The sequence below is a fragment of the Rhinopithecus bieti genome, unplaced genomic scaffold, assembly GCF_001698545.2.
Source record: "Rhinopithecus bieti isolate Rb0 unplaced genomic scaffold, ASM169854v2 scaffold_2294, whole genome shotgun sequence".
NCBI lineage: Eukaryota > Metazoa > Chordata > Mammalia > Primates > Cercopithecidae > Rhinopithecus > Rhinopithecus bieti.
The window spans coordinates 600845-628145 of NW_016803705.1; the positions used below are offsets into that span (position 1 = coordinate 600845).

The window sequence follows — 27301 nt, forward strand, 5'->3', positions numbered from 1 at the left end:
TGGGGCCGGGCGCGCGGGGCCCTCGGGCGCCGTGCCTCCCGCGCGCCTCCAGCGGGCCCTGCCTGGGGGCCCGGTGCAGCTTTGTTCCTCGCGGCCGTTGTCGCCGCCTCGCCCCGCTAGTGCCCCCGGCCCCGGGCGCTTTGTCTTTCCCCGCTGCCCCCCGCGACTCTCTACCCCCGGCCCTTTGTTTCGCCGCCTTGGGCGCTTTGTCCGACCCGTGGCGCCCCGCATCCCCTTTCCATCTCCTCCCCTCCGCTGTCCTTCCTCCCGTGCCCCTTTGTTGTGCCCCACTCTTGTCGGTAGCCCAGTGACCTGCCACAGCCCGGGCACTAGATTCCTGCCTTAATTGTTCTTCCATTGTCTTTCTCCTGTGGGTCCTCTCACCTTTCTCTATGGTCCTGGATCCCCCCCCCCCCCGAGGCGTTGTCTCCCCATCCATGGGCTTATTCTCTCGGCACCCCCTTCCTCTCCCGTCATCGGTTGATTTATCCACTACCCCCGGTGTACGTCTGCTGAACTGTCTCAGCCCCGGGGACTCCATCTGCTGCTTCTAAGTGTACACAGACTCTACGGTTTGTTGTTGTTTTGTGGGTCTGAAAGATGCATGGGATACTTAGTTTCCTCCTCCGCACCCCTTTTTCTCGGGATTTCTTGCACCCCCCGCCCCCCCATCGCCACCCCTTTCTTTCGGGATTAAAGCGTCTCCAATTTTCATCGCCGTCTCTTTAGTGCTGTGGGTTGTTTTGCTTGGAAACAGTAGCCCTGGGGAAAGGTCTGGTCTCTTGGTGGTTCTTGCGGCCCCCGGCCCCCGCCCCCCTCCTGGTTGCTGACGGCCTAGGCCAAGGGCAGCTGTCTGTCGAAGCTTTGCATCTAGGTTGCCTGAGGATGATTGGAGGGTATCGTAGGACAGTTAGAAGGAGGCTCAAGATGTATATATGTGTTTTTCTGTTAGTGTTTGAGAATAGTTTCAGATATCCACAATGGATATTCATTTGGCGTGTGAGTAGGAGTTGAGTGAATTTCCATGTTAAAAACTTGTGTTGGGGCGGAGAATTTCAGCATTTTCTAGAAACCTGGATTTAGAATTTATCAGAAACTCCTGCCTCATAAGGAAAAGGAGAGGCATTCTGCTTGGGAATTTTATATAAATGTTTTACTTTTTCTTAATCATTAGATGGTTTACAGTTATGTGCGTTTTGCTGCTCTGTAGATGCGTGACAACCCTTCTGTCCCATCACTGGGGTTGAAATGAGGACAGCACGGAGGAGTGCAGTTTCTGATTGATGAATACTGCTTCTAGGATCTTTGTGGAATATATTAATCAAATGCAGTAAAAAGTATACGTATAAGATGTATATTATATATATGTAATAGCCTGTAGTGAGATTGTTTTAAAGACACTTCTAGTGTTAAAGGACCCTTGAAGTGTTCTTACTGTTTTGGTAATGCTAAAAGCTTGGGGTTGTGTGAATGGGGGTGGGGGGTGTGGTGTGATGTATTTTAATGAGTTATTCTGGTGCTAGGAATAAGAGTTATTATATTTATCAGGATTACTATGCTGAATGTATTCTTCAAGAGTTTGTTTCTACTAGTTGGTCTCTACTTTTAGAAGGTATGTTACACATAAAATCATTTGGAGTGTCATTTCATTTACAAACTGAAGTTCTACAATAGTAAAGTGTTGTTTATAGAGGACATATGAGATCTCCTCTAACGAGTATTGGAGCATTGGAAAGTATTTTTTTTCTGGCTGTGATTAGAATTAGTAGTTTGAGTTCTAATTAATGGAAAACCATGGTTTCATGATTGATACTTAAGTTTTTTTGTGAAAATCTGCAGTCTGGGTCGCATGAGTGGGTTTTACCAATAATCTTAGTCTCCCTTACTTGTTCTTGTACATAATGATTCTTTTGAAGGTAAAATCTTGAGCTCACTGGTTTTCTGACTGGGAGCAAAGTGTAAATACTATGTAATAATGGAAGGTATTTTGCTCTGACTTGTACCTGTAGAATGATTACACAGACATGATAAAAGCGCTTTCACCATTTGAGTTGCGTTTTTCTTTCTAAATCGTGTAAGACTTTTACTTTGTGGTGAAATAAAACTGCTTTTAATTAAATTATAACAGCAGCATATTTCGAAATCTGGATGAGTTGTGGCTGGAGAACTTTCATTCTGAGTATTAACTATTAAAACTTTAAATTTTATTATCCATGCATATTGCTGATGGATCTGTGATTATATTTTCAGAAAACAAGAGACTTGCAGTATTTTCAAATCTGTAGTGTTCAAAATATACACTTGTAGGCTTTAGATCTTAAGCAGTTAGGTTTGTTTAAAAATTGCCTATTGTCCTATACCAATGGATTTCTATCAATTTTTTTTTTTAAGTGGGTAAGATCAAAATTGGTTTGGTTGAAAGGCCATTCTTGCCAGATGTAATTCATTAAATAACCTTTGGCACCCTTGATGGGTAAGGCATTAGGAAAAAATTGTTTTGTTTTTTAAGTTCTTACACATCTCATTCTTCTGTTCATTTTTAGAAATAAAACCCAGGACTTGGCTTTAAAACATTATTTTGCGTTTTGCTTCCTCCTAATACTAAATTTCATGTTATTTCAACTAGGGGCAGTATTTTCTCATGGTTTGACTACAAGTTGTTATTTTTGGCATCTGGCTTTGTGATTATTTCCAAGTTACTCTACTTCCCCTGGGCCAGTTTCCTAACTGTGTAGTAAAATGGGAATTATAATAACTTGCCACATCTGCACAGGATTGCTGTGCCTTAAGGTTCGCAGAGAGCATCCTTGGATGAAAACTGTGGGGAACGTCTACGAATTGTTACTGAAATAAGCTAATGTGAAGTAGGTCATATTTTATAGGAAGTCAAATAGAAGGTTTTTAAATTATTGGCAAGACACAGTAGCAATAGTGGGATTTTTTAAAAATCCCAAATATGTATTATAGTATGGGTAATAAAACAGATACCTTTATTCCTGCCCCCCATAAACTTATAGGGAGAGAGACAAGTAAAACAAATTACAGGGTGATGTGTCGCGCGCATGTGTGTGTGTGTGTATGTGTGTGGTGTGAAACATTGAAGTTCTGTCAAACTCAAATGTAATAACATAAAGTTATGGTATGCTTTCGTCTTTTGTTTTCTGCATGTAGCAGTATCTTATTTATTTATTTTATTTTATTTTTTTGAGACAGGGTCTCATTCTGTCATCAGGCTGGAGTTCAGTGGCGCAATCTTAGCTCACTGCAACCTCCACCTCTTGGGTTCAAGTGATCCTCTTGCCTCAGCCTCCTGAGTAGCTGGGATTACAAGCGTGCACCATCACACCTGGCTAATTTTTGTGTTTTTAGTAGATATGGGGTTTCGCCATGTTGGCCAGGCTGATCTCAAACTCCTGACCTCAAGGGATCTGGCCACCTTGGCCTCGCAAAATGCTGGGATTACAGGGTGAGCCACCATGCCTGGCCTGCATGTAGTAATATTTAACAAATGGTAGTATAACATGCTTTCACTGGACTCTAAGCTAAGTCTGTTAATAGCAGTGATTAATTTTAAATATGCCTTATATTTGCTAGTGCTTTGTCATTTGCTCTTAATAATTTCTAATAACCATGACTATAATTTCAGATTTGACTCTTGGCCTTAGAAAAGTGTTTTGCATTTGAGGATCACTCTATAGATACTTATTGACTGAATGAAGCCTGTTACTTCTCTGTTCTTGGTAGATGATACCATATGCCGTTTGATTCCCAAAGCCACGATTCCTGATTACTCTCTCACCAACCTTTACATTTAATTACTGGGAACTGATCATTTTTCCTTCTAAAAAATCTCTTGTATCTGTTTCCCTTATCCTCACTGCCACAGTTCATGCTGTCATTTCTCACCTGGTTTACTGCCACGTACTGACAGCCTCTTTCTGCTTCTCGAGTCACCAACTTTATCCAGCTTCCACATGTAGCAGAGCAGTTTTTCTAAAGAGCAAATCTGATCACTACTTAATCTAAAAACCTTTCAATGGCTCCCCCTAGCAGCCTTCATTAAGAGAGGCAACAGAGTGGAGGGTTCTGAGCTCACATTTAGTATTTAATCTGAATTGGGTTCCAGTTCTGACTCTGGTACTTAAAACCCCTGCCACTTAAACTCCTGTAACATTGGCAAGTTAATCTCTTTATCAGTTGCAAGATAATTATTCCTAACTCAGAAAGTTGTTGTGAAGATTAAATGAAATAATGTATGAAAGCATTTAGCAGAATTCCTGGCACATAGCAAGTGCTCAAAAGATGTTAGCTAATGTGGCACATAGGATCCTCCATAACTATTTCATTTTCATCTTCTCCAGCTGAGTTGTTTGCCATTTTCTCTCCATAATCAGTGCTCCAGTCATATTTAAGTATATTCTGCATGAGCCCAGGGGCTTAACACCTTCTTGTGTATGAAAAGTAATGGCCCTTAGTAGGTTATTTCTCAAGACTAAGGGAATATTATTTATTTATTTATTTATTTGTTTATTTTTTGAGATGGAGTCTCGCTCTGTCACCCAGGCTGGAGTGCTGTGGCCAGATCTCAGCTCACTGCAAGCTCCGCCTCCCGGGTTCACGCCATTCTCCTGCCTCAGCCTCCGGAGTAGCTGGGACTACAGGCGCCCGCCACCTCGCCTGGCTAGTTTTTTGTATTTTAGTAGAGACGGGGTTTCACCGTGTTAGCCAGGATGGTCTCGATCTCCTGACCTCGTGATCCGCCTGTCTCGGCCTCTCAAAGTGCTGGGATTACAGGCTTGAGCCACCGTGCCCAGCTAGAAGACACATTTTTTTTTTAGGCATTCTGAGTTGCAAGAGCTTTGCAGTGAAAGCTGCATCTATTTGATGTGAAACGGAATACGCTAGAAAATCAACCCTGGAGTTTTGTTTTTTTTTTTGTATTCAGTAGTCTTAGCATAAGAGCTAATGCATTGTTAATGAGATGATAATCAGAGTTGTAAGTGAATAAGAATAGTTTCTCATAAAAAGGTTACATAACAAGAGAAAAAATATTTAATGTTGGGCGAAGTAGCTCAGGCCTGTAATCCCAGCACTTTTGGAGGCTGAGGCAGGAGGATTGCCTGAGCCCAGGAGTTTGAGGCTGCAGTGAATGGTGATCATGCCACTGCACTCCAGCCTGGGTGACAGAGCAAGACCCTGTTCCAAAAGAAGAAAAATTTTTCACTCTATAAAACTTTTTTATAAGTATGATAAAGATTTTGTTACAGAAGTACAGTATTGCTTTATGAAATACAATGTAATGTAGATTTTTTCAAAAATAATGTGAACAGCTTATTATGGAATAGCTTAATTCCTTCCAGCACATACTAACTTTAGACTGGTTTGCATAAATAGAACAAAGGTATATGTTCCCTTTTGGAAAACTGCAGATCTGCTAAGATTGTGCCTGATTTTGCCAGCATATTTTTTCACATCTCTTTTTAAAATTTTTTTTAAAATTTGAGTGATAAAATTTTCATGCAAAAAATTACCTAGTTCTGTACAAAGCTCCTAATCCATACACCATTTGGAGTAAGCAGAAACATTTGGGTCCTAAGACATGTAGGAACGGTGTTAAGGAAAATGTTAATAGCATAACCATGTTTTAGTGGCTCTCCTTTTAGTATTGTTTTAAAAACAACATATTTATTAAACAAGCAGTTGAACACTTACTAGGTATAAGACACTGTTTGTGCTGGTCTTATAAAGATGGCTAAGAAATGGTTTGGTGAAGCTCATGACTTGGTAGAGAGTATACAGGCAATTATTGTGTGAGGGAGATTATGACAAGTGCTGTAACAGATATTTAGTGTTGGTGGGAACACAGATGTGAATGACTATCTTCAGTTGGAGGGGAGTTCATAGAAAAGGTGAGAGTTGATAGGCAGTGATGGGAAATTAAACTGGAAGAGTGATTGGGAGCCTCTTGGAAGACTTTGAGTGCTAAACAGATTGTTTTTTTTGGTTGGTTGGTGTTTTTTAGAGACTGTCTCATCACTCTGTTGCTCAGCCTGGAATACAGTGGCACAGTCATACTTCACTGCAGCCTCAACATCTGGGGCTCAAGGGATCCTCTTGCCTCAGCCTCCCCAATTGCTAGGTCTATAAGTGTGCGCCACCATACCCAGGTGTGCGCCAGCAACCCCAGCTAATTTAAAACATTTTTTTTTGTAGAGACAGCCTTGCTGTGTTTTCCAGGCTGGTCCGGAACTCCTGGGCTCAAGTGATCCTTCTGCCTTGGTTTCCCAATGTGGTGTCATTACGGATGGCCTAAGGTGATTATTTGAATATTAATCAGGGATGCAGAGGACGGGATAGGGTATTGAGGTTTTTTTTTTTTTGGTTTTTTTTTGTTTTGTTTTTTGACGGAGTTTTGCTCTGTTGCCGAGGCTGGAGTGCAATGGCCAATGGCGCGATCTCGGCTCACCGCAACCCCTGCCTCCCGGGTTCGAGTGATTCTCCTGCCTCAGCGTCCCGAGTAGCTGGGGTTACAGGCGTGCGCTACCACGTTTGGCTAATTTTATATTTTCAGTAGAGATGGGGTTTCTCCATGTTGGTCAGGCTGGTCTCGAACTCCTGATCTCAGGTGATCCACACGCCTCAGACTCCCAAAGTGCTAGAATTACAGGTGTGAGCCACTGTTCCTGGTGGCATTGAAGGTTTTAAGATGAGGTCAGGCTGGATGTAAACATTGTAAAATAGATTGGAATTGGTGGACACCATAAGATAAATATAATCAAAATCTGATTTTGGTGGTGGGACTAGGAATGAATAGGCCAAGAAGCTCTTTTTGAGGCAGGGTAATATAGGGAGCTTTGGAATAATTGTACTGTAAGTCACTAAAATAAGTTTGTGGCTATGAGCATTTCACTTAAGCTAGGTCTTTTCATTTGTCTAAAAAAATGGAAGAAAATAATACTTCATGGTATCGATGTGAGGATTAATAAGAGATAGAAAATGCCTAGCTTAGTTTTGGTAATAGTAGGTGCTCAATAAATAGGTTCTCCTTACCCCTTTTCTGAAGTGTAGAATTTAAAGGGTAAGATGGGAGTGGGGTACACCCACATCAGAAGGGAGGATAGGAAAAAACCTGAAATTAAAACCTGGGTGATAAAAAAATCAGAAAAGGAAAAGTTCTGAGTAAGGTGAACAGATTTAAGAGAACCTTCTTAACATGGTGTTGTGCTTATTGTAGGTCTTTAATAAATGCTGGATGCATATTTTTGCATACTTCTGTTACACTTAACATTGTTCTGCAATTACATACATTTATCTGTAATTGATTGTCTAATCTGTCAGTGAGCTTCATAAGAAAAGGAGCAATTATTTTACTTACCTTGCACAATTGTGGAGCACCTACCATCTGCCAGAATGTTATTTGCTGGATGAATATGGCTTGAGCAGATTTGGTAATATATAACACTGCCACTAGGTGGCTCTTAGTCTAAGTGATAAGGCTGACATTCAGCATAGCTAGGTTTTCTGTGTAGAAACTGACCCCTCCCTGGATTATTTTCACTTTTCTGCCTTTTCTGTACCTATATTGTTTGAAGTGGAATATGAAACACATATTTAGAAAACTCATTTAGACTGTTGAAAATTAGAAAAGTATAATACCATTAGAATATGTCCTGTAGAAAGAAGCACAATGGAAGCACAGTCAAATTCACAAGTGAACAAAGCACATTCCCCATCTCTCAATGTGCTTAAAGTAAAGCATGATGGTTTGATTTCAGGCATTGTTTTTTGTTGTTATGACTTCCTTTAAAGGAAGATATTGTGAGGATTTGTTTCTTAAGAGGATTTGATGAACGATGATGAAGTGTGATGTGTATTGATGCTGGGCTGTGATTCTCTGTGCTCTTATTTATATTGTACTCTCCCTGTTGAGGAGTAACATACCATCTAATGGTAACTTATGTAACATAGAAAGGTAACTACATCCTGTGTGACACGTGTGATATATATTATTAAATCCATTAGATTCAGGAAATTTTAGAGCCGGAGAAGACCTTTCTAATCATGTATTCTAAAAGTACCCATTCATTTACACAGGTTAGATAATGCCTGGGACACATTCAGTGACTGAGCTAGTTTCTGGTTTGTTTTAGAGGGAGGGGAAGGCCTATGTTAGTCGTTTTTTTTGAAACAGGGTTTGCTGTCACCTAGGCTAGAATGCAGTGGTGCTATCATGGCTTACTGCAGCCTCAGTTTCCTGGGCTCGTAATCTTCCCACTTGAGCTTCCTGAGTAGTTGGGACTAGTTGCATGCCACCATGCCTAGCTAATTTTTGTAGAGACAGGATTTTGCCATGTTGCCTAGGCTGATCTTAAACTTCTGGGCTCAAGTGCTCAAGCGATCTGCCGGCCTCAGCCTTCCAAAGTGCTGGGATTACAAGTGTGAACCACTGTACCCCACCTTATGTTTGTTTTTTTTTTCCTCCCCATACCTTTCTATTTATCTCACTCAGCTGCCTTTTAACATTACATTCATTTAAAAAAAAATAGCCCTTTTTTCTCATATGTGCAGACTTAGAGCAAGACTGCAAATCCCTCAGCTCCCAAACCTTGATGGGTAGAGTGCCGCGGCCAGTGTTGCTTCATTAAATGGTTAGCTCTGAGCCTGCCTGTTCTTTCCTCATTTGCTGTGTTCCTGTTTTTGGTGCTGCTTATGATCTTTATCTTGTAATAACTGACCAGATGGCCTCTTTAGGAACATAGTTGTCCTCACTGCACACCTCCTTATCCACTCTGCCTCAGTTGCTCCTACTTGAGAATTGGCTGGATGCAATTACCCCCGGCTTACTCCAGTCTCTACCTCTTTTCTCTCTAGCTTCTTAGTTATGCCACCTGCAATAAATTGCAGCTGGCTGTTTCCATAGCCTCTGGAAGGGAAGATGGACGGACAGAGGAGAGTGAAAAGAAAGAAGGCTGTCATACGGGGAAGAGAGGCTACAACTTGAAATTTTATACCAAAAGATGACCTAGTTTATGAACATGATGATGATGTGTATAGTGAATTTTTTCAGTGTATATGCCAAGGCAATATTATTCTCTTGATTATGGAATTCATTAAGTGTTGTATCTGTCATCCTTGCTTTTATCCACATGTCAAGGAAGTGAATTAATTTCAGCATTCCAAAGATAGTAGTGATAGTATATGGTAATTTACTTACAGCTTATAATAATGAGTGTCATTATTTGATTAAATGGATATTACTGAATTAATGGGAGTTGCCATGTCACTATTGTAATGGTAAAAAAAAAAGACCTTTCAGAGCTTATTTCATAATTATTGGTAAGTAAGCCATTCTTTGTCCTGGCCTTCCTCCCATGTATTCAATGTGATATGTACACTTTGCACACAGGATTTACTGACATGTCATTTACTTAAACTTAGTTTCTTAGGTACCCTAACTCCTGGAAATTGTCAGTTGCTTAAATAATTAAATACAAATAAATCAACTGTCCACCTAAGCTACCATATACATTTTTGTTTAAATTCTAATGTAATTTAAAAGACATTTATTTAATTTTTGGCTTGTTTTCATAGTTATTTCAGGGAAATGACCATCTTGATATGGAAATTTTCTTAGGAATTGATTTCACATCTGTATAAAATAATCATCTTGATTATTTTCTTGTTGAAAAGTAATGTTTGTTATAAGAAATTCAAAAGTTATTTATTTACTTCTTGAGACAGGGTCTCGCTTTGCTACTCAGGCTGGAGTGCAGTGGTGCCATCATAGCCCACTGAAGCCTGAAACTCCTGGCCTTGATCCTTGCATGTCAGCCTCCCAGGTAGCTACGGCTACAGACACTCGCCACCACTCTTGGCTAATTTTTGTATTTTTTGTAGAGACGGAGTCTCTCACGATGATGCCCAGGCTGGTTTCAAACTGCTGGTCTCAGGTGATCCTCCCACTTTGGCCTCCCAAAACGCTGGGATTACCGGCATGAGCCACCGTGCCTGGCCTCAAAAGTAAAGTATATTGTCTAAAGTGAGCCATGTAGTCTTATACCAGGAAATAATCACTGTTAACAATTGGGAGTACCTTTGACCTGTGAACAACACAGATTTGAACTGAATGGGTCCACTTATATGTGGATTTTTTTCTCCAAACTTGAATGGAAAATACAGTATTCATGGGATGCAAGAATAGTGTGTATGGAGAGCTGATTGCTGGTCTTGAGTATGTGTGGATTTTGATATATGGGAGGATCCTGCAAGCAATCCCCTGCAGATACCAAGGAAAAACTGTATATTTCTCAATTTAAAGAAATGGAAGCGCTGCCATTCTATTTTATTTTAAAAATTTCAATAGTTTCGTAAACATAATATTAAAGGGGCCAGGGAGCTAACACTTTGTTGAGTATCTATTCAGTCCTCAGCTACAATGTGAGGGTAGTGGTATCTCCATCTATTAGATTACTTTAAATGAATTTCCAGGAAATAAACTTATTTTTAAAGTTACACTTGATTAGACTAGTCTTTGGGCTCAAAGTTTCTCTGAAGTAGCATAATATAGCTTTAGGTAAAATGTTCTATTTCATTTTAAAATGTTTTTTAATTAAAATTTTTTTTGAGATGGGGGTCTCACTCTGTTACCCAGGCAGACTTTGAAATTTTGGACTCAAGCGTTCTGCCTGCCTCAGCCTCCTGAGTACCTGAGATTATGGACATGTATCACTGTGCCTGGCTTAAGTTTATTTATTTCTTGGGATAGGATCTTACTCTGCCACCCAGGCTGGAATATAGTGGCAAAATCATGGCTCACTGCAGCCTGGACCTCCCAGGCTCAAGTGATCCTCCTGCCTCAGCCTGCCAAGTAGCTGGGACTACAGGCTTGCACCACCATGCCTGGCTAATTTTTTATTTTTATTGTAGAGACAGGGTCTCAAACACGAGGGCCCAAGTGATCCTTCTGCCTTGACCTCCCAAAGTGCTGGAATTATAGTTGTGAGCCACTGCACATGACTTGGGCATAATTTTAAAAATAATTTTGTCAGGGCATCCCTGGGATGTCGTTCTACCAGTTAATCCAAATTTTCTTCCCTTTTTTTTTTTTTTTTTTTTTGATGGAGTCTTGCTCTGTCGCCCAGGCTGGAGTGCAGTGATGTTATCCTGGCTCACTGCAACCTCTGCCTTCCAGGTTCAAGCAATTCTTCTGCCTCAGCCTCCTAAGTAGCTGGTGTTATAGTCACCTGCCACAACGCCCAGCTAATTTTTGTATTTTTAGTGAAGATGGGGTTTCACCATGTTGGCCAGGTTAGTTTCGAACTCCTGACCTCAGTGGTCTGCCCGCGTTGGCCTCCCAAAGTGCTGGGATTACAGGTGTGAGTCACCATGACTGGCTCAACTTTTCTGCTTTGTTTTTTTTTTTTCTAATATTCCTTTTTTGCCTACAGACCGATTTTTAGGTTTTTAAATTCTGCATACATCCTCTGTGGCCTTGGGCAAGCTACTTAATTGCATTAAAACTTAAGTTTCCTCTTTTGTACAAAGGAGAGCATACATCAGAATTCTTCTGAGGATCAAATGTGTGTATGCAAAGGGGCTGCAAGACTAGGCCTGGTCTATAAGAATTGCTTAACGTCCATTTCCTTTCTTACCTCTCACTCAAGCTACTGCCATGTCTTTTATTCATCTCTTGACTTCCTCTTGTTTTTATTTTCCCTTATGCTTACATATTAAAATCTGATTTTCACCCTAGGCCATCGTAGGTAAATGGATGTAAACAAGCTAATGAATGTAAATGGACGTAAAAAAAAGGAGGTAAATAACCTCCTTTTACCAGATCCCCAAACCTCATTTCAGTCATCAGCCTATTTCATTTTCCTGCATCTTATGTTATATTTTGTCCTTATTCTTGACTAACAAGCTACCATCTCCACTTCTTGATTATTCCATCTTCTCTTTGCTACTTACTTTTCTTCCAGTCTTAAGTATTGTGATTTGCAGTTTTTGTCTTCCTTTTGCTGTATTTATTCTTTCACTTTATGTCTGTGTCATTAGTGCGGATGTTTAGATCCACATTAAAAAAATTCCTACTGGTTGTTCTGCAGGCTCATTAAACTTGGCTTTTCCAAAACAACTTGTTCTTTTTACCACCTGTATCTGTGATACCATCTTATAAAATATACTTGATATCTGTTATAGTGCTGTTGTCCATCTGGCTGCCACAGGTAAACATTAACTTCAGTAACTTCCTTATTTCCTCCCACTATCAGTTTTTCTTATTTTCTTCTTCTTATTGTTTTTGAAACGGAGTCTTGCTCTGTCATCCAGGGTGGAGTGCAGTGGCACATCTCGGCTCAATGCCACCTCCACCTCCCAGGTTCAAGCGATTCTCCTGCCTCAGCCTCCCGAGTAGCTGGGATTATAGGCATGTGCTACTATGCCCTGCTAATTTTGTATTTTTAGTAAAGACGGGGTTTCTCCATGTTGGTCAGGCTGGTCTCAAACTCCTGACCTCAGGTAATCCACCCACCTCAGCCTTGCAAAGTGCTGGGATGATAGGCATGAGCCACCGGGCCCAGCCCTGTAGCCATTATTTCTTATCAGATATTCTGCGTTCTCTTCTCTTTGCTCACTGCCGTTGCCTTCCTCTCCAAGCTGCTTCATCTTGTAGTTAGACTATTGTCACAGCCATGTCAACTTCCCCAGCCCCCCATATGCTTACTTCTTTAGTCTGTAGTTGTTGGTGTTTGTCCTGCATGTGAGTATTTGGGGGTTTGTTGGGGGATCTGGTCACCTAATTTTGTTGTAAATGGTGCCCACGGATTTTGATTTTGCTATCTTAGTTATGGCTCTTTTATGTGGGAGAGATTGGAAAGCTATGCTGCTGCCAATGTTATCCTAAGATCCCGTCTAAATATCATCAGACAAATACATATTAATTGTAGGCTAAATCGATGCAAAGTGAGTAACAGTTCACTAGATCCCAGTCCCCAGAGATACACATGCATGTTTACAGTGGGGTAAATTTCCTTCCGAACTCTAAATTAGTTCTTTTCTTGACATGCTCATGTCTGTTTCTTTCTTTGAGAAAGGAAGAATTATGGTTACTACTTCTGTGAAAGATTATTTAGAGATCTATGCATTGTGGTTTGTAATCCCAGCCATCACAGAGGCTGAGGTGGAAGGGATTGCTGGATGGCGGATTTGGAGGCTTAGGTGGAAGGATACCTGGAGGGTAGGAGTTGGAGACCAGTCTGGGCAACATAGGAAGACCCCATCTCTTAAAAAACAAAACAAAACAGGTGTTGCGTGTGAGGTTGAGGCTGGAGGATCACTTGAGCCCAGGAGTTTGAGATTGCAGTGAGCTATGATTATATCACTGCACTCTAGCATGGGTGGTAGAGCAAGACCTTGTTTCTTTACCTCCCCAAAAAAAAAAATTCTTTAGAAATTTAAGTAAGCTTTTGGTGTTTTCACATACGTTAAAGGATATGGGTAGGGTTTTCTCTTTAAAATACCGTATATATAGTTTTTTTCTCCTAATAACAAAATAACAAAATATAAAAGAAAAAAACATAATTCTACCAAAACACAACATTTTAAGGTGTAGTTATCCTTTCGAAGTTAAAAATAACTTTTACCACCTCCCCAAAGTAATTATAAATATATTGTAAAAAAGCCTAAATGGTAGTGTAATGCTTCCTTGCTTCTGCCCCAGATGGTCTTTGTTCAGCGTTTTTTTGTTTTTTGAGACTGAGTCTCGCTTTGTTGCCCATGCACGATCTCGGCTCACTGTAACCTCCATCTCCTGGGTTCAAGCGATTCTCCCACCTCAGCCTCCTGGGTAGCTGGGATTACAGGCGCCAGCCACCATGACCAGCTAATTTTTGTATTTTATTTTATTTTATTTTTTAAAAATAAAGACGGAGTTTCACCCTTTTGGCCAGGGTGGTCTTGTACTTCTGAACTCAGGACATCTGCCTGCCTCGGCCTCCCAAAGTGCTGGGATTACAGATGTGAGCCACCACATCCAGCCTGTTTAGTGTTTGATGTGTAGCATTTTTTACATGGGTATTGAATGCATGTAAATGCGTATGTCATCTTTTTTAATCTTATTCTTCTATCTGTCCTTCTATTGGTCTTCCTTTCCTCTACATTAATTGAATTATACCAATTCAGCAGCATATTGTTCTTCTTGCTTGGGTGGTTGAACAGTATCTCTTTTGTACCTCTGGCTATTGGTAGGTGTGGCTCCCCGTGCTTACTGGCTGCTTTGAGGTTATTTCCAACTTTTTATTTTTTTACATTGCTACCACAAACATATCTGTGCATGTGTGAAGTTAACTGGTATCTTGATACCTTTAAGTGGAATCACTGGTTTTTCCATGAGGTTATTGGCCATTTGTATTTTCCATGTGAAATATGTACTTATAATTTTTTATCCTTTCTTTTTTTCTTTCTTTTTTTTTTTTTTGAAGGACAGGATCTTACTCTGTCACCCAGGCGGGAGTGCACTGCTACAGTCATAGCTCACTGCAGCCTCAACTTCATGGGCTCAGGCAGTCCTCCTGCCTCAGCCTCCCCAGTAGCTGAGACCACAAGCATGTGCCACCACAGCTGGCTAATTTTTAAGCTTTTGGTAGAGACAGCAACTCACCACGTTGCCCAGGCTGTCTATTCATTTATGTCTTTTCTCATTTTGTATATAAGAACTTTTATTTTCCACATATTACTTTTGTCAATTCTATGGTTTTTTTCCCCTTGTTTTTCATTTGTCATTCATTTTTTAAAATTTTTTGTCATACAGGAGTTAAATTTTTTAGGTAGTCAGATTTGTAGTTTTTCCTTTGGCTTTGTGTTTTTTTAATCTTCCTCATCCTAACATTATGGAAACACTCTTTTTTTTTTTTTTTTTTTTTTTGAGACGGCGTCTCGCTCTGTCGCCCAGGCTGGAGTGCACTGGCACAATCTCGGCTCACTGCAAGGCTCCGCCTCCTGGGTTCACGCCTTTCTCCTGCCTCAGCCTCCGGTGTAGCTGGAACTACAGGCGCCCGCCACCGTACCCGGCTAATTTTTTGTATTTTAAGTAGAGACGGGGTTTCACCATGTTAGCCAGGATGGTCTCGATCTCCTGACCTGGTGATCCGTCCGTCTTGGCCTCCCAAAGTGCTAGGATTACAGGCGTGAGCCACCGTGCCCGGCCCGGAAACATTCTTATATGTATTTTTCTTCTTTTTTTTTTTTTTCTTTTTTTGAGACGGAATCTCACCCTATTGGTAGGCTGGAGTGCAGTGGTGCGATCTTGGCTCACTGCAACCTCCGCCTCCTGGATTCAAGCAGTTCTCCTGTCTCAGCCTCCTGAGTAGCTGGGACTANCGGCGTCTCGCTCTGTCGCCCAGGCTGGAGTGCACTGGCACAATCTCGGCTCACTGCAAGGCTCCGCCTCCTGGGTTCACGCCTTTCTCCTGCCTCAGCCTCCGGTGTAGCTGGAACTACAGGCGCCCGCCACCGTACCCGGCTAATTTTTTGTATTTTAAGTAGAGACGGGGTTTCACCATGTTAGCCAGGATGGTCTCGATCTCCTGACCTGGTGATCCGTCCGTCTTGGCCTCCCAAAGTGCTAGGATTACAGGCGTGAGCCACCGTGCCCGGCCCGGAAACATTCTTATATGTATTTTCTTCTTTTTTTTTTTTTCTTTTTTTGAGACGGAATCTCACCCTATTGGTAGGCTGGAGTGCAGTGGTGCGATCTTGGCTCACTGCAACCTCCGCCTCCTGGATTCAAGCAGTTCTCCTGTCTCAGCCTCCTGAGTAGCTGGGACTACAGGTGCGCGCCACCATGCCCAGCTAATTCTTGTATTTTTAGTAGAGATGGGGTTTCACCATGTTGGCTAGGATGGTCTCGATCTCTTGACCTTGTGATCCGCCTACCTCGGCCTCCTAAAGTGCTGGGATTACAGGTGTGAGCCACCGCGCCCGGCCTCTTACATGTATTTTTCTTCTATGTGCTCTTTTATAGTTCAAAAATTGATGTATCTCCTTAACCCTTCTGGGAGTTTGACTTTTTTGGGAGTTTGACTTTTTTGTTTGTTTTGGTGTGTGTTACATAACGTAGGCTCTGACCTTTTTTTTTTGAGACAGGGTCTCACTCTGCCTCCCAAGCTGGAGTGCAGTGGCACGATCTTGGCTCGCTGCAACCTCTGCCTCCCAGGTTTAAATAGTTCTCTGCTTCAACCTCCTGAGTAGCTGGGATTGCACGTGCCCGCCACCATGCCTGGCTAATTTTTGTATTTTTAGTAGAGATGGGGTTTCACCGTCTTGGCCAAGCTGGTCTTGAACTCCTGACGTCATGGTCCTCCTGCCCCAAAGTGCTGGAATTACAGACATGAGGCCCGGCAAAGTTTGTGTGTGTGTGTGTGTGTGTGTGTATGTGTATGTGTATGTGTATGTGTATGTGTATGTGTATGTGTATGTGTTTGGAGACAGGATCTCACTCTGTCTCAGTCTCAGCTCACTGCAGCCTCAACCTCCTGAGTAGCTGGAACTACAGCTGTGCGCCACCATGCCTGGCTAATTTTTTGTATTTTTTTTAGAGATGGGGTTTTGCCATGTTGACCAGGCTGGTCTCGAACTCCTGGTCTCAAGCCATCTGCCCACCTTGGCCTCCCAAAATGCTGGGATTACAGGTGCGAGCCACTGTACCAGCCTATAGTGTCTTTCAAATATAATGTTACTTGAATGTGATGGTTAGTACCCAGGAGGTCTCGAATTGCATTCAGACCTTGCCATAGTTTGGTGAGGGAGGTAGTGTTACCTTGTTTTACAGAAACTTAACCAAGTTTACCTGCTAGTTGGTAGGAGAATAGGAATTCAAATTCGTGTCTCCAGATTTCAGTTTAGGCTGGGGCTCAGTGGCTGATGTGCGTAATCCCAGCACTTTGGGAGGCCAAGGCGAGCGGATCATTTGAGATTAGGAGTTCGAGACTAGCCTGGCCAACATGGTGAAACCCTGTCTCTACTAAAAATACAAAAATTAGCTGGGTGTGGTGGCAGCTGCCTGTAATCCCAGCTACTTGGGAGGCTGAGGCAGGAGAATCACTTGAACCTGGGAGGCGGAGGTTGCAGTGAGCTGAGATCGTGACACTGCACTCCAGCCTGGGTGACAAAGTTAGACTCCAGGTCTCAAAAAACAAACAAACAAAAAAAACTTTGTGACATACAGTGTGTAAAAGTAACACTCCAAATCAGTGAGAAAAAGAGCATTCAAAAAGTTACATTAGAACACTTCTGGTTGGGCAGTGGCTCATGGCTATAATCCCAGTACTTTGGGAGGCCAAGGTGTGCGGATCACCTGAGGTTAGGAGTTTAAGACCAGCCTGGCCAACATGGTGAAACCCTGTGTCTACAAAAATACAAAAATTAGCCAGGCATGATGGTGGTAGCCTGTAATACCAGCTACTCGGGAGGCTGAGGCAGGAGAAGTGCTTGAACCCGGAATGTGGAGGTTGCAGTGAGCCGAGACCATGCCATTGCACTCCAGCCTGGGCGACAGAGCAAGACTCTGTCTAAAAAAAAAAAGTACATTTCATTCATCCATTCAGCAAATACCTATTGAGTACATACTACTTACCAAGTGCTATATGCTAGTAGTAAAGACAGAATTTTAAAAGTAATTAACATTATGTTAGAAGGTGATGCATGCAACTGAGAAAAATAAAACAAGGAAAGAGTATAAAAGGTGGAATAAAAAGCAGGCAAGACGGTCAAGGAAGGCCTCACAGAGGTGATATCTGAGAAAGATCTGGAGGGAGGAAGAGATTCCTGTGGGTATGTGAGAGAACAACATTCCACACAAAAGGAATAGCAACTGTCAGGATGGAGCAGAGTAGTAAGAGGAAGAACTGTTAAGAGCTGAAGTCAAGTATAAAATGGTGGTCCAAAGTGTACAAGGTCTTAGACAAGGAGGAAGTTAGTTTTTATTTTGAGATGGGTAGCTACTGCAGGATCTTGTGAAGGATCTCTCAAGCAACGTTACTAAGAACAAGAACAGACCTGAAGAAAAGTTAAGAGGATCCTGTAACAATTCAAGGTAAAGATGATGCTGATAGTAAGAAATGTAGCATAGGGGGCCGGGCAGGCTGGCTCACGCCTGTAATCCCAGCACTTTGGGAGGCCGAGATGGGTGGATAATGAGGTCAAAAGACTGAGACCATCCTGGCCAACATGGTGAAACCCATCTCTACTAAAAATATAAAAAAATTAGCTGGGCATGGTGGCGGGCACCTGTAATCCCAGCTTCTCGGGAGGCTGAGGCAGGAGAATTGCTTGAACCCAGGAAGCGGAGGTTGCAGTGAGCTGAGATCGCACCACTGCACTCCAGCCTGATAACAGAGTGAGACTCCGTCTCAAAAAAAATGGATGTAGCGTGTGAAAACCTTGAAAAAATACTGTCGTAAAGGAAAAAAATCATTTTAGATGTGCTAGTTTGGAATGTTTTTTAGACACCCAAGAGGAAATGTCTTTTGAGACAGCTGGATATAAAGTCTAGAGTTTAGAAAAGAGGTCAAGGCTGGGAATAAAAATTTGGGAGTCATCAGCATAGTAGTTAAAGCCATAATCATCAAGGTCTGTGTTGGTGGCAACGTAATGCTAAAACTCAGGGGCTATGTTTTGGGCACTCCAAAGTTTAAATGTGGTGAAATGAGAAAATACTAGAAAGGAGACTGAGAAAGAGGTGTCAGTGAGGTAGGAAGAAAAACAGGAGTGTAGTATCCTAGAAGTCAAATAAAGAAAATGTCTCAACAAGAAGGGAGTGATCCAAGATATCAAATGCTGCTAATCAGGTAAGTCAAGTCAGATAACATGTGGTAAAGGACAACTGACCACTGGCTGGCTGCGGTGGCTCGTGCCTGCAATCCCAGCACTTTGGGAGGCTGAGAGGCAGATCACTTGAGGTTAGGAGTTCGAGACCAGCCTGTCAACATAGTGAAACCCTGTTTCTACTAAAAACACAAAAATTAGCTGGGCGTGGTGGCATATGCCTGTAATCTGAGCTACTCGAGAGGCTGAGACAGAAGAATCACCTGAACCTGGAGGTGGAGGTTGCAGTGAGCTGAGATTGCGCCACCACGCTCCAGCCTGGGTGACAGAGCGAGACAAGGTCTCAAAAAAAAAAAAAAAGAAAGCAAAACCAAACAAAACGAAAACAAAACCAAACAAAACTGACCACTACAGTTAGCTGTGTGGAGGGAACTGGTAAGTTTTGTTGAAGTGATGGAGACAAAAACCTAAATGGAGTGGGGGAGTAATTGGAGACAGAAAGAACCCTTCAGAGGTCTGTTGTAAAAGGACGCAAAGAAACAGGGAATTAGAAGGGATTGTGGGGTCCAAAGGAGAAATACCAGCACGTTTGTATGTTGTCAAGAATGTTTCAGTAGAAAGGTAAAAATTGAGACGAGAGAAGAAAGAAAGGGTGGCTGGCTAGTCCAACATCCTAAAATAGCTAAGAAGGGATGGGACATAGTGCAAAACTAGGCTGCCCAAAGCACGAGTTCTCACAGTGGTTTGCAGAATTCAGGCATCAGAGTCATCTGGAGGGCTTGCTGAAGCACAGATGGTTGGACCCCATCTCCAGAGTTTCTGACACAAAAGGTCTGCAGTGGAACCCCAAGAATTTGCATTTCTAGTAAGTTCTCGGATGATTCTATTGCTCCTGGTCCAGAAATCTCATTTTGAGAACCACTGCTCTGTATCAAAAGGAGGGAAGACAGAAAAGATGAGTATATACATTAGTACAAATGCTGAACACCTGGGTTATCCAAAAAAAAAAAAAAAGGAACAGGAGGTCTCTGATTGCATTAGACCTTGCCATAGTTTGGTGAGGGAGGTAGTATTATCTTGTTTTACAGAAACTTAACCAAGTTTACCTGCTAGTTGGTGGGAGAATTGGAATTCAAACCCATATCTCCAGATTTCATTTCCTCTGCCACTTTGTAGTATGAACATCTGCTAGTGATAGTGTAATTTAGTATATGGTGATCCTACTAACATTTCCCCTCCTCATTCCTTTCTTCCATGCATGGTTAACTTAGTCATCTGGCAATACATGATTGAGTGTGCTCACTAACCAGACAAACCTCTCAGTCCAGGCAGATTATAGATCTGAGGCAGAAAAGTAGAGTTGAACAGGGAATAGGTTTATGTGGAATTTTTTTTGTCTCCCCATTTCACTATACAATTTTGGAAGAAGGGTTTGTGCAAAAAACAGGTTGCTAGTCATGAAACACATTCTGTTCACCACTAATTAATTTGAGTAGTATTTCTGCTTCACTTTTCTTCAGTGTAATAATATCTCTGACATGCTAGGGAGCTTAGGAAAATGGTTCTAGCATTATATAAATGACAGGTATTGCTATTAACAATGACTAAAGATTCTCATGTTTTTCGGTATTCTACGTGCCATTCATTCTTTCTATTATACTGGAGTACTTTTGTTTTATGTAAAACTGTTGTATAAATGTCATTTTAAAGTCTCTGCTGTCAAATTTTGTTTTTTTCTAAGACAGCAGCTGTGGATGTGGCTTAAAAACTGATGAGTATCTACAATGATGAGCCTTTGTGGAGCAATGAAAGGCTGCTTACAAATTGTAGCCACACTTGCAATGAATTCTGTGTGTGTTATTGTGAATCCCTAAGGGTGACTTTTTTCAGCAGGGTGAGTTAGGATGGTACAAACTGAGAGTTTCTATTCTGGTAATCTTTACTTCTTATGACTTTAAGGAATTTGGAATATTTTGCTTGACTATTGTAATGAATCTCTAAACATACTATTTGGATATGTGGGAAGGTAAATTGTAAGATATGTTATAGACATGGTTTCTGTCATCAAATATTTTTGCTCACAGTAACTACTATGTATAATAGCATTTATAGATGATGCTTTACTTCTGGTTACTGTCGAAAGATATAAATGTTGGGTTATTTGAAGCTACTTATTTCCAGCTTATACATATGAATAGTTTTAGGCATAGTGTATGTACCCACTTTTATTTCAGAAAAATAATGGGTTGGTTGGTTGGTTGGTTGTTTATTGTTTTTTTGAGACAGAATCTCGCGCTGTTGCCCAGGCTGGGGTGTTGTGGTGCGATCTCAGCTCATTGCAACTTCCACCTCCCGGGTTCAAATGATTCTTGTCCTCAGCCTCCCGAGTAGTTGGGATTACAGGTGTGTGTCACCATGCCTGGCTAATTTTTTTGTACTTGTTTCTTTCTTCTTCTTCTTCTTTTTTTTTTTTGTGACAGAGGTTTGCTCTTCTTGCCCACACTAGAGTGCAATGGTGTGGTCTCGGCTTACTGCAACCTCTGCCTCCCAGGCTCAAGTGATTCTTCTGCCTCAGCCTCCCAACTAGCTGGGATTACAGGTGCCTGCCACCATGCCCGGCTAATTTTTGTATTTTTAGTAGGGACAGAGTTTTACCATGTTGGCCAGGCTGGTCTCGAAATCCTGACCTCAAGTGATCCACCTGCCTTGACCTCCCAAAGTGCTGGGATTACAGGTATGAACCACCACACGTAGCCAGGAATATGGTTTTAATATGTTATTGAGACATATAGTGAACTATAATTATTAAAAGTGGTATTACTCTGAAAGACATCACGTGGATCTGACCTAAAAATAATAAGGGAGATGTGGTAAATTTTTAATCAAAATATACCTAGAAGATAAATTTCTCAAAATAATCCTGGGAAATGTGTGTTTCTTTTAAAGCAGAAGAGAAAAAAGGAAGGGTGGAATAGCAGCAATTGAAACAAATGAGGAATCCTGCTCCCCACCCCACCCCAAAGCTCCACTATATATGTGGGGTTGTGGTTAGTATTTCTGGTGTTAGAGTGTGTATTTGCAGATCTCTGAACTATTTGTATGTATGAATCTCATCATAATAGATTCACATTCTTCTTAAAGGCAGTGCTTAACATGTTTCCTGATCATAAAATGTTGATATTGAAGGTTTTAAAAAAATACAGGTTGAATATGCTGCTTAAAATTAGCTGCTGCTTTATTTTTAAACATTTGGAAAATTTTGTTAATTAAATTAGTCTCATTCTGGCGGCGTGGTGCTCCAAGCCTGAATCCTAGCACTGTTGGGCAGGCTGAGACGAGCCGGATCACGAGGTAGGAGATCGAGACCATCCTGGCTAACACGGTGAAACCCCGTCCTCTACTAAGAAAATACAAAAAAGTAGCCGGCGAGGTGCGCGGCGCCTGTAGCCCCAGCTACTTGGAGCTGAGTCAGGAGGAGTGGCGAAAACCGGGAGGCGGAGCTTGCAGTGACTGAGATCGCCACTGCACTCCAGCTGGGCGACAGAGCTGAGACCCGTCCTCAAAAAAAAAAAAAAACAAAATTTAGTCTCATTCTTCCTACAAAAGAGCTTAAACTTTGACAGTTAACAGCTGTTCTTTTGTGTGGGACATGTTTTCCTGAGGATTTTGTGCACATTAAAATAACCATTTTGTGAATTGTAGTTATTATTCATAGTCACTTTTAAAAAGACATTAAAGTTTTCCAGTGAGTTACTTCTGATTCATAACCAAATTTTAGCAGAGCGGATGTAGACTACCAGTGGAATAATTAGCCAAAATATTAGGGGCTACAGATCCCTTTGTGTATGTTTAATTTCTTGGACAGCTTATATGAATAATTAAAGTGTTGAGGCAGTTAAAATTTCTTTTTAGCTGTAGTCACTAGGAAAGTAGAAATATTATTTCCAGCAAACAGATGGCTTTCCTAGTATTGGTCCCCAAAAGCGCCTACTGAGGTTCGTGTTTATGCTGGATGATTTCCTAATCACACCAACTTAGTATACTTTTGAAAAATCACACCTGCTAACAGAATATGATGTAAATATTAATATGACTTGGTTAACTTGAGAGCTTCCAAAATTGTTAAGTGTATATAGTTCCTACATCTCTGGGGAGAGTAGTCTGTTCCAATGAGATAAATCGCCTGGTAGCTAGTACTTTACTTTTCTTATCACAAGTCCCCTTTTCTTATCTTTCTGCCTCAGTTGTACTCTCAGGGATTCCCAAGCTGCTACTTCTACTTTTTAACTCTCATTAACTCTGTCATCTACATGCTATTTTCATTTCTGCTTAGTCAGTTGACTACCCCATTCTGTACTTTGAGGCACTGGTAGGTTTTTGTTAGAATTAAGGATAGGATTCCATTGTGTATGGGGAAGATTTTCAGAGAATACAGTGATGCCGGGGCTTAAAATGACAAAATCACATCTTTTCTAAGCTCTATAATTAAGCTTTTTTGGAGATTTCACTTGTTAGTAATCTTTCTCTTTTTAAAATGTCTGTTTTCCTTCTCCCATTGGAAATTAAAACACAAACACAAATTGGGAATCTACATCTATATTTATACTAGTGAAATTTCAAAAATAGTCAAGTATTAGTGAAGTAGCCACGTTGTCGGAGTAAATAGTTGGGGGTTCATCGTCTCACGCCCGGAAAATTTAGGACATAGACACGTGCAAGGAGTTCAGGAGTGGAGATTTAACAGGCAAAAGAAAGAGAAAGGAAAAGAGCTTTCTCTCTAGTGAGAGAGAGGGGACTTCGGAGAGGAAAACACCGGCCAACTGCGGATGCACTGGATTTTATAGTCAGGTTGGAGGAGGGGATGTCTGATTTACATAGGGCTCACAGATTGGTTTGATCAGGTATGACGTTTACAGCGGGGGAGGCTGGCTATCCCACCCTAATCTTATTATGCAGGTAAACTTTCCCCTTGGCAGGTGCCATCTTATCTACTCCTTACTGTACACATGGCTGACAAAGAGAAGGGAAGATGGAGCCGCTATCTTGAACATGGTTGGCACAACTGCTGGCATCTATATCTGTAGCTTGATTTTACAGGCTGCTCTTTGTGAGAAAGGAAAATGGTTTGGGGCTGCTTTTCATTAAAAGGAAAACCTTACTGAGGACTTCTGTACCCTCACTGTCTGCCTAAGTAATATCTTCTTAACTCCTTTATCATTAGGATTTTAAAAACAGGTTGTATTGGCCGGATGCTGTGGCTCACTTCTGTAATCTCAGCACTTTGGGAGGCCGAGGCGGGTGGATCACCTGAGGTCGGGAGTTTGAGACCAGCCTGGCCAATGTGGTGAAACCCCATCTCTACTAAAAATACAAAAATTAGCTGGGCATTGGGCGGCTGAGGCAGGAGAATCACTTGAACCCGGGAGGTGGAGGTTGCAGTGAACTGAGATTGTGCCACTGCACTCCAGCCTGGACGACAGAGCAAGACTCGATCTCAAAAAATAAAAATAAAAATAAAAAATAAAAAATAATAGTAAATAAAGATTTTTCAATAAGGAAAAAAATTCTGGTGCTTTACATGTGTTGCCAGGAGAACAGTGGCAGCATTTGTTGAAATGAGGTGGTCCTGAGGTAAAAGGCACAGTAGAGGAGTTGAGTTAGTTTGGGGAGAAGATTTTGGTTCTGAACATGTCAGCTTTGAGGTTCTTGTGAGAAAGCTAGATGAAGATATCCAGTGGCCAGTTATATGTGGCGATTCCTGGAGCTCGAGAGAGGTCAGGGTCGGAAATGTGCACTTGAACACCCATAGATACTAATTAGAACCTTGGGAGTGGGCAATATCTCTTTGATAGAGTTAAGCAGAGACAGACTTGGCAAGCACCAAAATTTAAGGAATGGGTAGAGGTATAGAAGCAGTTAAAAGAAAACTGTTAGCAAACAAGGTAGAATAAAAGCCTCAATAGTAGAGCGTTAGTTACAACAATGAAGACAGTTCTAGAAGGAAGTACACTGGTCAGTGGTGTCAAATGCTGCAGTGAGGGTGAGGTAAGTTTAAATGTTCATTGGATTTAGGATTTCAGAGACCATGGCAAGAACAGTTTGAGTGAACTGGTGAGATCTTACTGTAGTTGAGTTGGAGGTGAGGAAGTATGCAACTCTTTCAAGAGCAGTGGCTTTGAACACGGAGAGTGGGAGTGGAACCATAGGTGTTAAGGTAGAGCTTTGAAGATGGAATAGGCTTGATATGTTTAGATGCTAATTGGAAGGAACACACAAAGAGGGAAGATATGAAAGTTTTATTGGTAACTCCTATTGCTGCCTTTTCTGTAACCTTGTGCTGCTTCTCATGTGTTAATGGAAAGCCTGAATTAAAAGGGTGTTACTGAAAGTGGCACACATTCAGTAATTCTGTGACCAAGAGGACATGTACCAATTCGATTATCTTTTAGAATCTACATCTGCTGTTTCTTTCTTTCTTTCTTTCTTTCTTTTTCTTTCTTTCTTTCTTTTTCTTTCTTTCTTTCTTTCTCTCTCTTCTCTCTCTCTCTCTCTCTCTCTCTCTCTCTCTCTTCCTTCCTTCCTTCCTTCCTTCCTTCCTTCCTTCCTTTCTTTTTTTTTCTTTTCTTTCTTTTCTTTTTTTTCTTTCTGTTTGGCTGTTGCCCAGGCTGGAGTACAATGGTGCCATCTTGGCTGACTGCAACCCCTTCCTCCCGGTTTCAAGTGATTCTCCTGCCTCAACCTCCCAAGTAGCTGGGATTACAGGCACATGCTACCACGCCTGGCCAATTTTGTATTTTTAGTAGAGACGGGATTTCACCATGTTGGCCAGGCAGGTCTCGAACTCCTGACCTCAGATGATCCACCTGCCTCGGTCTCCCAAAATGCTGGGATTACAGACCTGAGCCATCGTGCCCAGCCTGCTGTTTCATTTTAATCAGAAAAAATATTCTGTCTTTGTCTCCTGGAGGAGTGATGTTTGTGCTTTGATTCTTTCATATTTTTGCTCAGTCCTTCTAATACTAAATGAGGTGATGAACTCGGTTCATTACTGTGAAGCCAAAGATATTACTTGTCTTTGGCATCTTTATCCATACACTGTAAGAGCCATGTGGCACATACATCAGTTTCTTTTTTTTTTCTTTCAACTAATTGCTAGACTTTCAACTAATAACTAGACTTTTGATTGCTTGCTCTTATCAGTAAGTAGAAACTTAACATGTACCCCAATATATGTGACTATCATATTGTACTGTACCGATATACTGAAATAGGTACATAAATTTGAAATTTTTAAAAATATTGTGATAAAGATGAGGTAAACAAAGCTTTTCACCTCAACAACAAAAAGTTTGTTTGGTTGTTTTTTGATTTTGTGTTTTGGTTTTTTTTTTGAGATGAGGTCTCACTTTATCACTCAGACTGGAGAGCAGTGGCATGATCATAGCTCACTGCAGCCTTGAACTCCTGAGTTCAAGCCGTCCTTCTGCCCTAGTCTCTCAACTAGATATCAGTTACAGGCATGTGACATCACGGCCCATGAATTTAAAAATTTTTTTGTAGACACGGAGTCTCACTGTGTTGCTCAGGCTGGTCTTAAACTTCTGGCTTCTAGTTATCCTCTTACCTAGGCCTCCCAAAGTGTTTGAGGTTACAGATGTGAGCTACCATGCCTGGTCTGTAAACAAAGTTTTAAAGATATTTTTAATAGTTAATGGCAGGAACTCATTTTGTCATCACAAGTTTTTGTGTGTTTGTGTGTGTGTGCGTGCACATGTGCACCAGGCTCTGGAGTGCAGTGGCGCAATCACAGCTCACTGCAGCCTTGACCTCGGGGGCTCAAACCATCCTCCCACCTCACCCTCCTGAGTAGCTGGCACTACAGGTATGAGCCACCATGCCCAGCTAATGTTTTTAAAATTTTTTTGTAGAGATGGTGTCTTGCTATGTTGCCCAGGCTGGCCTCAAACTTCTGGATGCAAGTGATCCTCCCACCTCAGCCTCCCAAAGTGCTGGGATTACAAGCATGAACCACCGTGCCTGGCCAATCTTCACATGTAGTTTTTAGTGAGAACAATGTGTTTGAATATCACTTCTTTTTATCTTTTTTATTTGAATATCACTCCTTTAATACTTTGTGATAGAGTCATTCAAAGGACTGGGTCCAAGTTCATTTTATTTTGATATAAGTAAGTGATTTTCTTAGCTGAAAAGCTATTGTTTAAATGCCATGCTTAAGTGTTTTGATTTACAGACATGTCTACTAGGTACCATACTACAGGCAGCTTACTTGTCTTCACAGGAAAAGTAATTGATTTGGGGACCTTTTTGTGTAGAGAAAATGAGTAACTCATCAAGTTTCACAACACTTTTACTTCTAAGTGCTTTGCCACGAGATAAACAGCAGACCTCCATGTGGTATAAGAGATTTTCATGGCACTGTCTGTCTCATGATGATGTATTGTTTCATAAAAGTAACTGTATC

At 41.4% G+C, this 27301-nt stretch overlaps 1 protein-coding gene across 2 annotated transcripts in view; it reads left to right on the plus strand.

Moving 5' to 3' along the window:
• RBPJ (recombination signal binding protein for immunoglobulin kappa J region) overlaps positions 1 to 27301 on the plus strand; it is a 118280-nt gene that overhangs the window by 2576 nt on the left and 88403 nt on the right. The window lies entirely within an intron of this gene.